Raw genomic sequence first — 10452 nt, 5'->3', positions numbered from 1 at the left:
TCTGTCTGATCTTTATTAACTTGCAACCAGAGTTGTATTACATTATTTCTTTGTTTACATTTAATCTAAATATTTCCAGATTTGAGAATTCATTGTATTAATCTTTATTTTTAAAATTATTTTATCTTGGTTTTATCCTAGGGCCTTCCTTGGTCCAGATTCTGATACTATATTGACTACTGGTATCCTCCAGGCAGCCTCAATGAGACTATTCATGGTGAGATTGAGGGCTGTTTTAAACTATTGGTTAAATCGATGTAACTTACGTCACTCAGGGGTGTGAAAAAGACACCCCCTATGCGAAGTAAGTTACATAAACTTAAGTGCTTTCCACACCAAGGTATGATGGTGGGAAACCCTCTCCCACTGACATAGCTTCCACCTCTCGCAGAGGTGGAGTAATTATGCCTATAGGAGAGCACACTCCCATTGGCCTAGCGGGTCTTCACCAGATGCGATACAGCAGCACAGTAATGTAGCATGGTAGTGTAGACTTGCCCTAAGTGTAATAGGATTTAGCTGTTTCTTCACCCTTTTTTCATGGTGTTTTTTTCCAGTGAAAACTCATATTTTCACTCTCTCAAAGAATCATTCATAATGGTGAAAAGAAAAGGAGTACTTGTGGCACCTTAGAGACTAACAAATTTATTAGAGCATAAGCTTTCGTGAGCTACAGCTCACTAGCTCACGAAAACTTATGCTCTAATAAATTTGTTAGTCTCTAAGGTGCCACAAGTACTCCTTTTCTTTTTGCGAATACAGACTAACACGGCTGCTACTCTGAAACCATTCATAATGGTGGAATTCAAGCCAATGTGTAAGGCTGCATACCACTTGGGGCTTAAGCGATACAAAAGGCAGTTTGTGGACCATCCAGAGGGGGGTAAATTTCCCCTTTTCAGTTCTCTCATGCAAAATTGTTTATCTAAGAGGCCTTATGCCTCAAGTGACATTTGTGGAAAGTCATATTAAGCAGGAGCAGATTTTCAAACACTTTCAAGACAAGGAAAACATTTTTTCTATTTTTTTCCTGACATTCTTTTTTTGTGGTTGTGTAGGCATAAAGTTCATGTCACTAAAATATATTCACAAGAAAGAATTTCTGTAGTTATTACACGCCTCCACTTCATTTCAGCATTTACTCCCTTACAAAAGTAATTTACTGCCTTGTATACTCCCATGGATAGCCTACGTTAAATATTTCTTACTGAGGATTCTGTTCAATTAAAACTATTTCTTGGTATACACAGTGTGGATGCTTCAGAAAATGGTTGTGCATGCACCAGACAAGTGCAGCAAGTAATCAACAAGCCCTGAGAAACTGGATTTTTGTTTGTAATTGTTTACTATCATTTTATTATAGATACATTTCATTAAAAGATAGGAAAGCTAAGAATAAGTTACACAAATATTGAGTCAACTCAGTTATTTCAGAGATACAACATAAATCCTGCTTCTAGCTGGTAGATTGAGAATATAATCCTTTTCATCCATTTCACATGCAAACTTTCATTGACTGCTATTCACAAATACTTATTTTAGTTATGATAATCAGTTATTATTATCATGATAATTTTGCAGATGTCTTTCCATTTCTTGGGCCTGTCCCCGTATTGCTGGCATGCCTTTGAAGTTAATAATTGTTTGTAGTGCTCAAACAAACAAATAACAGAACTACTTTTCCAGAAATGTTAGGTAGTTCTTATTAGTTAATAGAATAAGAGTTGAATAAGGCTATAGTGCCTATCACAGTGGAGCAGCAATCTTGGTATATTATAATAATAATAACAACAAAATCTTGTGACTTTACAGACAACTGAGACTTAATTCTTGTAGCTACCATTATCATTAAAACTCTTTCATTTTTCTCTAAATAAACAGCTCATGGTTACCTTTATGCAGCCTGATCCTGCTCTCTTTGAAATCATGACAAAATCCTCATACACGTCAATAGGAGCAGATTGTGCTAGTAGTATTCTCTCTCTCTCTTTCTCCTTCTACCCACACATACATAAGTCATTCATTTTTATGTGGAGAAAAAAACATCACAGTGGGCCAGATTCTGATCTCAGTTACAGCCTGGTAAATCTGAATTAATTGATTTTAAAGCTGTTACTTGGATTTATATGGAAGCAAGGGCAATCAGAATGTTGTTCAGAGTAAGTCATTATAAGCTCTCAAGTGGTCATTCATTTTAGAACATAGTCTCTGTTTCAAAGCCAGTTCACTGAGTCTAAGATTCCAAAGCATAATCAGGGGCCCTTAAAATCAATGGCACTTCTGGACTCTATTCTGCAACATGAAATAACGTGAAATTCATCAATTCTGTGACTGAATTTTGTGAGGAGGTTTGTACATTACTTTGGTTACGTGAAACCAGCATAATTACCCATACAATATAAAGAAATAACTATTTTACTGAAATAAAAAACAAAGTAGAATATTAATAATAAATTACAAAATTAAAAACGAGTGGGATTCATTGTTAAATGCAAGTGATTTATGCAAAATAGCCAGATACTTTTGTCAGGAACATTTCTACACAGGAACACTAACTTTCGGATATTGTTATCTGCATCATGACACAGCCTCACAGTAAGGTGAGATATAGTGCTGAACCACCTCTCAGGGAGCCCCAAGAGGCATGCTACTATAGGGTAGCTCTCAGATGCATACACTCTGCATAGCCACTGCCACTTTATTACCCTCCTGCGCAGTGCATGGGAGGGAATATCACTTTGTGTGTTTTGTGATGCCATGAAACCCCTGGGGAGAAGTGAGGGAACAATCGCTGCTTTCCACAGAGAATAGGAGCTGCAATTCTGCTTTGTCCATATGTGGGCTGTGCAATGATAGGGAAAACTGCTTGCACTCTTCCATACCACAATACACCCATGAAAGAATAAGACAGAATCTGGTTCTCAATGACTACAACAATTATATTCAGCTTCAGTTGAGTTTTTCACACTGCACGCACTCTATGAAAGCATGTACAGTTAATCTGGGAATTTTGATACTTTCATATTTCCAGAATAAATTCAGGCTACTTGACTTATGAATATATTTGAATACAGTGGAGAGTTGGAGGGCTCTGATGCAACCACACCTAGAATATTGCAGTCAGTCCTAGACTACGTTATGAGGTGGACAAGCTCTAAGGAATTGAGAAAAAAGAACAAAACTGATCAAATCTAGAGGAATTCATTAATATGAAAAAAATAAGAGTACTAAATATGAACAGCTTGGCTAACTGATGACTAAGTGACAGGAACATAACTGTCTCCAATACATTAAGTGTCATAACACCAAGAGGAGGGGGGGATTACTTAACGTGGTACAATAAATCCCTTAGAAGTTACTAGGTTTTTAAAAAGGGAACTAGGGTAAAATCAAGAAAGTAAAAAGCTAGGACGAGAAACATAGCTTGTAAAATTTTACCCTTTTCCCAACAAAAGGAAGTGGCCTTAACCCAATCAATTGAGGCTTTTTAACAAAGACTTGGCAAAGTGCTATGAGATATATTGTGTCGGGAACAAGTATTTGCAGGCAGGAAAATATCAGAAATCAGTTTTCTGTTTCTAACTTCTTTGATTCTATGATACAGTTGGATGTGATTTGTCTGACAATGTGCCTGGGTTCCTGAAACCTCAGCAAAACCTCAAATTAACTCAGTTGGCACATCATTTCACTGTTCACCTACATTTCTTAGACACTCAAAATGCCCACTGAAATCACAGAGTTTTGGGTGTACAAGGATTGCAGAGTCAGACCAACACAGCCATGTGTGGAAAAAAGAAACATAACACTATGGAAGAATTCAGAACTCTGCCCACTTTCAGATATGTCTACCTTGTCTGTCTCCTAACATAAACTCGGAGCACTTTGCAGCCACACTAGAGAATGTTTTTTGGAGCTTTTCCAGAATCTCAGCTTTGAGTCAAAGAGAGGGGACTAAATTCACAAAGAATCATTCACAACTGTCAGAAGTTAGCTGTCTGTAGAACTCAAAGTACAGCTGCAGGGTTGTTGTTGTTGTTGTTGTTGTTTTTACCAGAAGAGTGATAATTTTTGTGGCAAGCTGAACCTGTTCCCTACTGCTGGGATTTCTGCAGATTTGTCAGAAAAGATTTCCAGCTCCCCAGTCCTTGAGCTCTTTTTTTCCCCTCTAGACCTAGCATGCTACATATCAGGCCTTAAAGATCATAAAATTATTATGGTTAGATGTTTGAAGAAGTTTCCAAAATCATTAAATCGTTAATTACAGTTTTGCACTTTTTCTTTCTTTCTTTCACATGTGTGGCTTATGATGCTAATGCACAAGGGATTGGGCTACAATGTATGGGATAATCATGGGATACATTAAGGTGAATGGTGGGAGGGCCCCTTCCTCAACTCTGCTAAGATCAGAGGGATAATTCCCTTGTCTCCTTGCTTGGGTAGGCTGCACTCCCTCACACATTCCCCTTCTTTATTGTCTGATGCACTGAAATATCCCCATTCTGTTTAGAGAAAATATTTTTTTCCTGTACAATACATGGAAGAAACAAAATAAATCTTTGTGTAGTGTAAAGGTTTTACTTTCGTTCACTAGATATGACTGTCAAAACTCCCTTGTAGCTTCACTACTCAGAAACAACTCAGTCACCCAAACTCAGGTCATTCAATCTTTGTGTCACAACACATCATCATGTATTCTCTCTCTTTCTCTGACCATATCATTAATAATTTTGTAAAATTAGAATCTAATTTAGAAGATAAACTCTTTTGAATAGGCCCTGTTTTCTTATTTCTTCTGTGAAATGTCTAGCCCATTTTGGGTGCTTTAAAACTGAACTACATCATCATCATCATCATTTCTTAAAGTATAGCCTGCAATGTCATTTTCAAGGAAATGTCAAGTTTGAAATGAGAGAAACAATCTATTTTTGAGCCCGAGGGACCCAATTAAACATCTGACACTAGTCAAGACTTCAAATTGGGGTAATTTTTTATGACCTGTGCTTTAAGTTTAAAACAGTTTAAACAATTTTCATTTAACTTTGCAGGAAAAAAAAATCCTCTCCTTTGCCCTCAGAGTAAATCAGGCAATTTTCAGACGAAAAACCAGTTTTCTTACTGAAAGTTATAATCACTAAAAATAGGAATTATAATGGAACCTCTTTGCAAGCTTAGTCATGGAACTTTGATCATTGCTCCATAATATGTATCTTCTTTTTCTCATTTCAGTTGAAAATAGCTGAAAGAATGTACCAGTGAACATGCTTTAACAAAACAAACTCTGCAGAGTTGTACAAGGAGTCACTGTTAAGAAGAATGGGGAATAGAGAAAAGAAGAGACTAGAAGAATAGTAGCTTTCTATTTTCAGAGGAATGATGGTCATATGGTTAAAGCATTGGTCTGTTCTCAGGAAGTTTGCTTTCAATTCTCATTTAATTTCTGAACTGTTGTTCTCCCATCTCTAAAATTGGGATGATAACTCTTTCTATCTCCCAGCATTTGTTCCTCTTGACTATTTATATTGCAAACTCTTAAGGAAAGGACTTTTACCATGTGCTTGTATGGTGTTTTGCACAATTGGCTCTGATCTTGGATGGGGCATTTAGACATTACTATAATAGAAATAAAAACATAAGCATTTGTGGGCTGGTATGGGTAAATTCCCTTTCTCTCCAAAGTCACTCTCCATCCAATTTTCACTGTCCTGTCCTGCAAACAATTCATCATCTTTTTCAGAAGAGGAATATGCCCTACAATAAAATAAAACACAAATACATTTTAAAAGTTACCATCAAACTTTTGAGTGTTCTTCCCTGCTTTTGTCTATTTTTCCATTTTCTTCATTCCCTTCCCTTTCTTTCCTTCCATCTCCCACTTCTGTTCTCTTCCTTTATCGTCTTATCATCTCCCACTTCTTTATATTATTCTCTTCCACTTTTCCACTCACTTTTCTACTACTTTCTTTTGTCACCTTTCCCACCCATCTTTTTTATTCCATTTAATCTCCGTACATTCCCCTGTTCCATGTCTCCCCTTTCAATACCACTGCCACTTCTTTCTTCACTGTTCCCCACCTTGTGTCTCCATCCTCTTGCTACCCAGTATCCCTATATCTCTTTCATCTGACTGCCTCTCCCCAAGTGTCTTTCCCCTTTCAGAGTTGCTGCACTCTGGACCCTGGCCTAATTGGATTAAGGATTAATCATATCTACAAGGATCAGAAGAACATAAGAATGGCCATACTGGGCAGGCCAATGGTCCACCTAGTCCAGTATCCTGTCTCTGACAGTGGCCAGTGGCAGATGTTTCTGGCATTTGGAAGTTTTGGGACACCTGGGACAGATGGTTGCATCCCTGACAATCTTGGCTAATAGCCATTGGTGGATCCATCTTCAATTAATTTAGCTAATTCTTTTTTTGACTCAGTTATACTTTTGGCCTTCACACTATCCCATGGCAATGAGTTCCAAAGGTTGACTGTGTGTTGTGTGAAGAAGTACTTTCTTTTGTTCGTTTTAAACCTGCTGACTATTAATTTCATTGGGTGACCCCTAGTTCTTGTATTATGTGGAGGGGTAAATATCTTTCACTTTCCCCATAACATTCATGATTATATAGACCTCTATCATATCCCCCATTAGTCATATCTTTACTAAGCTAAACAATCCCAGCCTTTTAAAACTCTTCTCATATGAAAGCTGTTTCATCCTCCCCAATCGCTTTTGTTAATCTTCTTTGTACCTTTTGTAATTCTAATACATCTTTTTTGAGATGGGGAGACCAGAACTATATGTAGTAGTCAAGGTGTGGGTATACCATGGATTCATATAGTGGCATTATGATATTTTATGTTTTATCTAACCCTTTCCAAATGATTTCTAACATTGTCTTAGCGTTTTTTGACTGCCGCTAAACATTGAGTAGATGTTTTCGGAGAATTATCCACAATGACTCCAAAATCTCTTTCTTGAGTGACAGCAAGCTAATTTGGACCCCATCATATTATAGGTATAGTTGGGATTATGTTTTCCAATGTACATTAATTTGTACCTATCAACAGTGAATTTCCCTAGTCTCTGTCAAAAGCTGGGAATGGGAGACTGAGGATGGATTGCTTGATGATTACCTGCTCAATTCATTCCCTCTGAAGCACTTGGCATTGACCACTGTTGGAAGACAGAATACCGGGCTAGATAGACCTTTGATCTGACCCAGTATGGCCATTCTTATGTTCTTATTTGGTCACCCAATTTAATAAGATCCCTTTGTAATTCTTCACAGTCAGCTTTGGATTTAACTATCTTGAGTAATTTTGTATCATCTCCAAATTTTGATTCCTGTTTACCCCCTTTTCCAGAGCATTTATGAATATGTTGAACATCACACATCCCAGTGTATATCCTCAGGGGCCCCCAAAAATTTATTTTTCTTCCTTATCCTTTCTACCTTTTGGTTCATGAAACCTGTCCTAACTCCTTGGGATTTCTCTTGCAGTGCAGAAACATAGGAGGCTGCTAAAAATTACCCAAAATTGTAAGTGATCATTTTTGTAAGTGTGCCAGGCCACCAAACTGTGTCAATTTGGCATAATAACTGATTCTACCAGCTCAGTGGGAGCTCTTCTGGGTGATCAGTTTCTTTGATAAATGCAAAGTAATACACATTGGAAAGCATAATCCCAACTATACATATAAAATGATAGGGTCTAAATTGGCTGTTACCACTCAGAAAAGAGATCTTGGAGTCATTGTGGATAACTCTCTGAAAACATCCATGCAATATGTTCACACAAAAGAGTGAAGAGAATGCTGGGAATAATTAAGAAGGGGATAGAAAATAGGACAGAAAATATCATGTTGCCTTTATATAAATCCATGGTAGCCTGCATCTTGAATACTGTGTGCAGATGTGGTTGCCTCAAAAAAGATATATTGGAATAGGAAAAGGTTCAGAAAAGAGCAACACAAATGATAGGGGTATGGAACGGTTTCTGTATGAGGAGAAATTAATAAGAGTGGGACTTTTCAGCTTGGAAAAGAGATGGCTAAGGGGAGATATGATTGAGGTCTATAAAATCATGACTGGGGTAGAGAAAGTAGATAAGGAAGTGTTGTTTACTTCTCATAACAAAGAATTAGGGGTCACCAAATGAAATTAATAGGCACCAGGTTTAAAACAAATAAAAGGAAGCATTTCTTCACACAACGCACAGTCAACCTGTAGAACTCCTTGCCAGAGGATGTTGTGAAGGCCAAGACCATAACTGGGTTCCAAAAAGAACTAGATAAATTCATGTAGGATAGGTCTATCAATGGCTAGTAGCCAGGATGGACAGGAATAGTGGCCTTAGCCTCTGTTTGCCAGAGCTGGGAATGAGTGACAGGGGACAGATCACTTGATGATTACCTGTTCTGTTCATTCCCTCTGGGGCACCTGGTACTGGCCACTGTTGGAAGACAGGATACTGGGCTAGATGGATCATTGATCTGACCCAGTAGGGCCATTCTTATGTTCATATATACATATATGTTTGATCTCAGAATAATCATTTTATATTATAATGCTTTCTTGAATATTTTGAGATAGAAATATTTCTATTTTCAAGATTTTTTAATAATAGTGTGTTTGCATCTAATTCTCCTCAAGTGGCTCCTTGCAAATGACTATTGTTTGAAAAGGATCAAGACTGCACTTAATTAAAACAAAACAAAACAAACACCAGTTCAAATAGCTTGTTAATGTTATAATGTCTTTTGGACTACTGACTTTTCCAATTACTCTAGTTTATGAAGAAAAGATATGAATTCTGTATTATTAAATTGAATCCAGTTGCTTTGGGGATTATACTCTATAAAATGAGCCAGTATATTGAATAACCTGTAGAAACTCAAGTGATATGAACCCCATCATGAATAATTCAAATGAAAAAAGAAAAAAAATGATTCCCTTGCTCACGATAACTATCATTTCCCTTCATGAGTAGTTCTATCAGTTTCAACAGGACTTCAGCAAAATTTCAATATTCCATTTAAATATCAGAATTTGGTCCTATGTTTTAATTACGGTTTTCTAATATATTTCATTTTTTTTCTTTATAGTAGGTTCCTTCCAGTATCTGAGAATATTATCCTGCTTGCTGCTCCTCTCTCTGACATTATACTTCATAGTTTGTTCATTTAACAACAGCCAGGATGGATCTGATCACGTCCTTTCCTTCACCATAACCTGCCCTCATTCCATAAGCCTACCCCAGGATTCCTCCAGCCCTTTAGTAGGAAGCTGACCATTTTTATCCCTTTTGGATGTCTGCATTGGGAATTTTTCTGAAACAATCCTACCAGTGACCGGGTGACCGACACCAAGTTTGAAAAATCGGGACAAGGGGTTGAGCATAATAGGCACCTATATAAATAAGACAAAGCCCCAAATATTAGGACTTTCCCTATAAAATCAGGACATCTGGTCACCCTAATCAGTGATAACATTTGTTCACCTGAATCTGTGTTAGAAATAGAGGCAGCCCTAATGTAGATAAGGCTTCATTTTTGAAAATACGATAGTTACCCCTATTGAAAAGCAGATTTAATTAGCATGGTGGTAAAAAAGGGCCTGACAGTGGGAACTTATTTACACTGGTGATACCACTAGCAGCACCACTGAGAATTTTATTTTTATTTTTTTTAATTCACCAGTGTAGGTTATGTCTAAAGTTCTTCAAACATTACTTCTGGTGGACACATGACAATGAAGTTGGTACACAGCCTCACCTCTTGCCTCACCTGTGTTACTTCATATACAGAATTGTAGAGGAATAAGAAAATACTCTTTTTTTCCTAAGGAACTCAGAGATTATGGATCACGGTGATCACCTAGTCCAGGGATTGGCAACCTTTGGCACACAGCCCATCAGGGAAATCCACTGGCTGGCTGGGATGGTTTGTTTACCTGCAGTGTCTGCAGGTTCGGCCAATCGCAGCTCTCACTGGCTGCCGTTCACCGTTCCAGGCCAATGGGGGCTGCAGGAAGTGATGTGGGCCGAGGGATGTGCTGGTCGCTGCTTCCCACAGCCCCCATTGGCCTGGAACGGCGAACCATGGCTGGTGGGAGCTGCGATTGGCTGAACCTGCAGACACTGGAAACAAACTGTCCCAGCCCCAGTGTGCACTAGGTTCCTGGGTGCACTTTAAGTGTTTCAAACAGCACTACATTAAGGTTCACTAGGGAACCTTTAATGCACACCAGCATATTGCTTTGGGATGTTGCAAATATGAACATAATTTGTTAATATTATTTTAAATTTTCAGAATAAATAATTTCTCTTACCATTTACATGACAGTTTAAATTAATAAAACCATAAGCAGATAAATCTTTGAATTGTGAAGATTACAGATAATTTAAGGCTGTCTTGTGTCTTCTAATTGGCACCATCCCACAGAGGGGTGCCGTGCATTAG

The sequence above is a fragment of the Dermochelys coriacea genome, chromosome 1 (assembly GCF_009764565.3).
Source record: "Dermochelys coriacea isolate rDerCor1 chromosome 1, rDerCor1.pri.v4, whole genome shotgun sequence".
Taxonomy (NCBI): Eukaryota; Metazoa; Chordata; order Testudines; family Dermochelyidae; genus Dermochelys; species Dermochelys coriacea.
The sequence above is the reverse complement of the archived record's forward strand: the minus strand, read 5'-3'. Positions refer to the sequence as shown.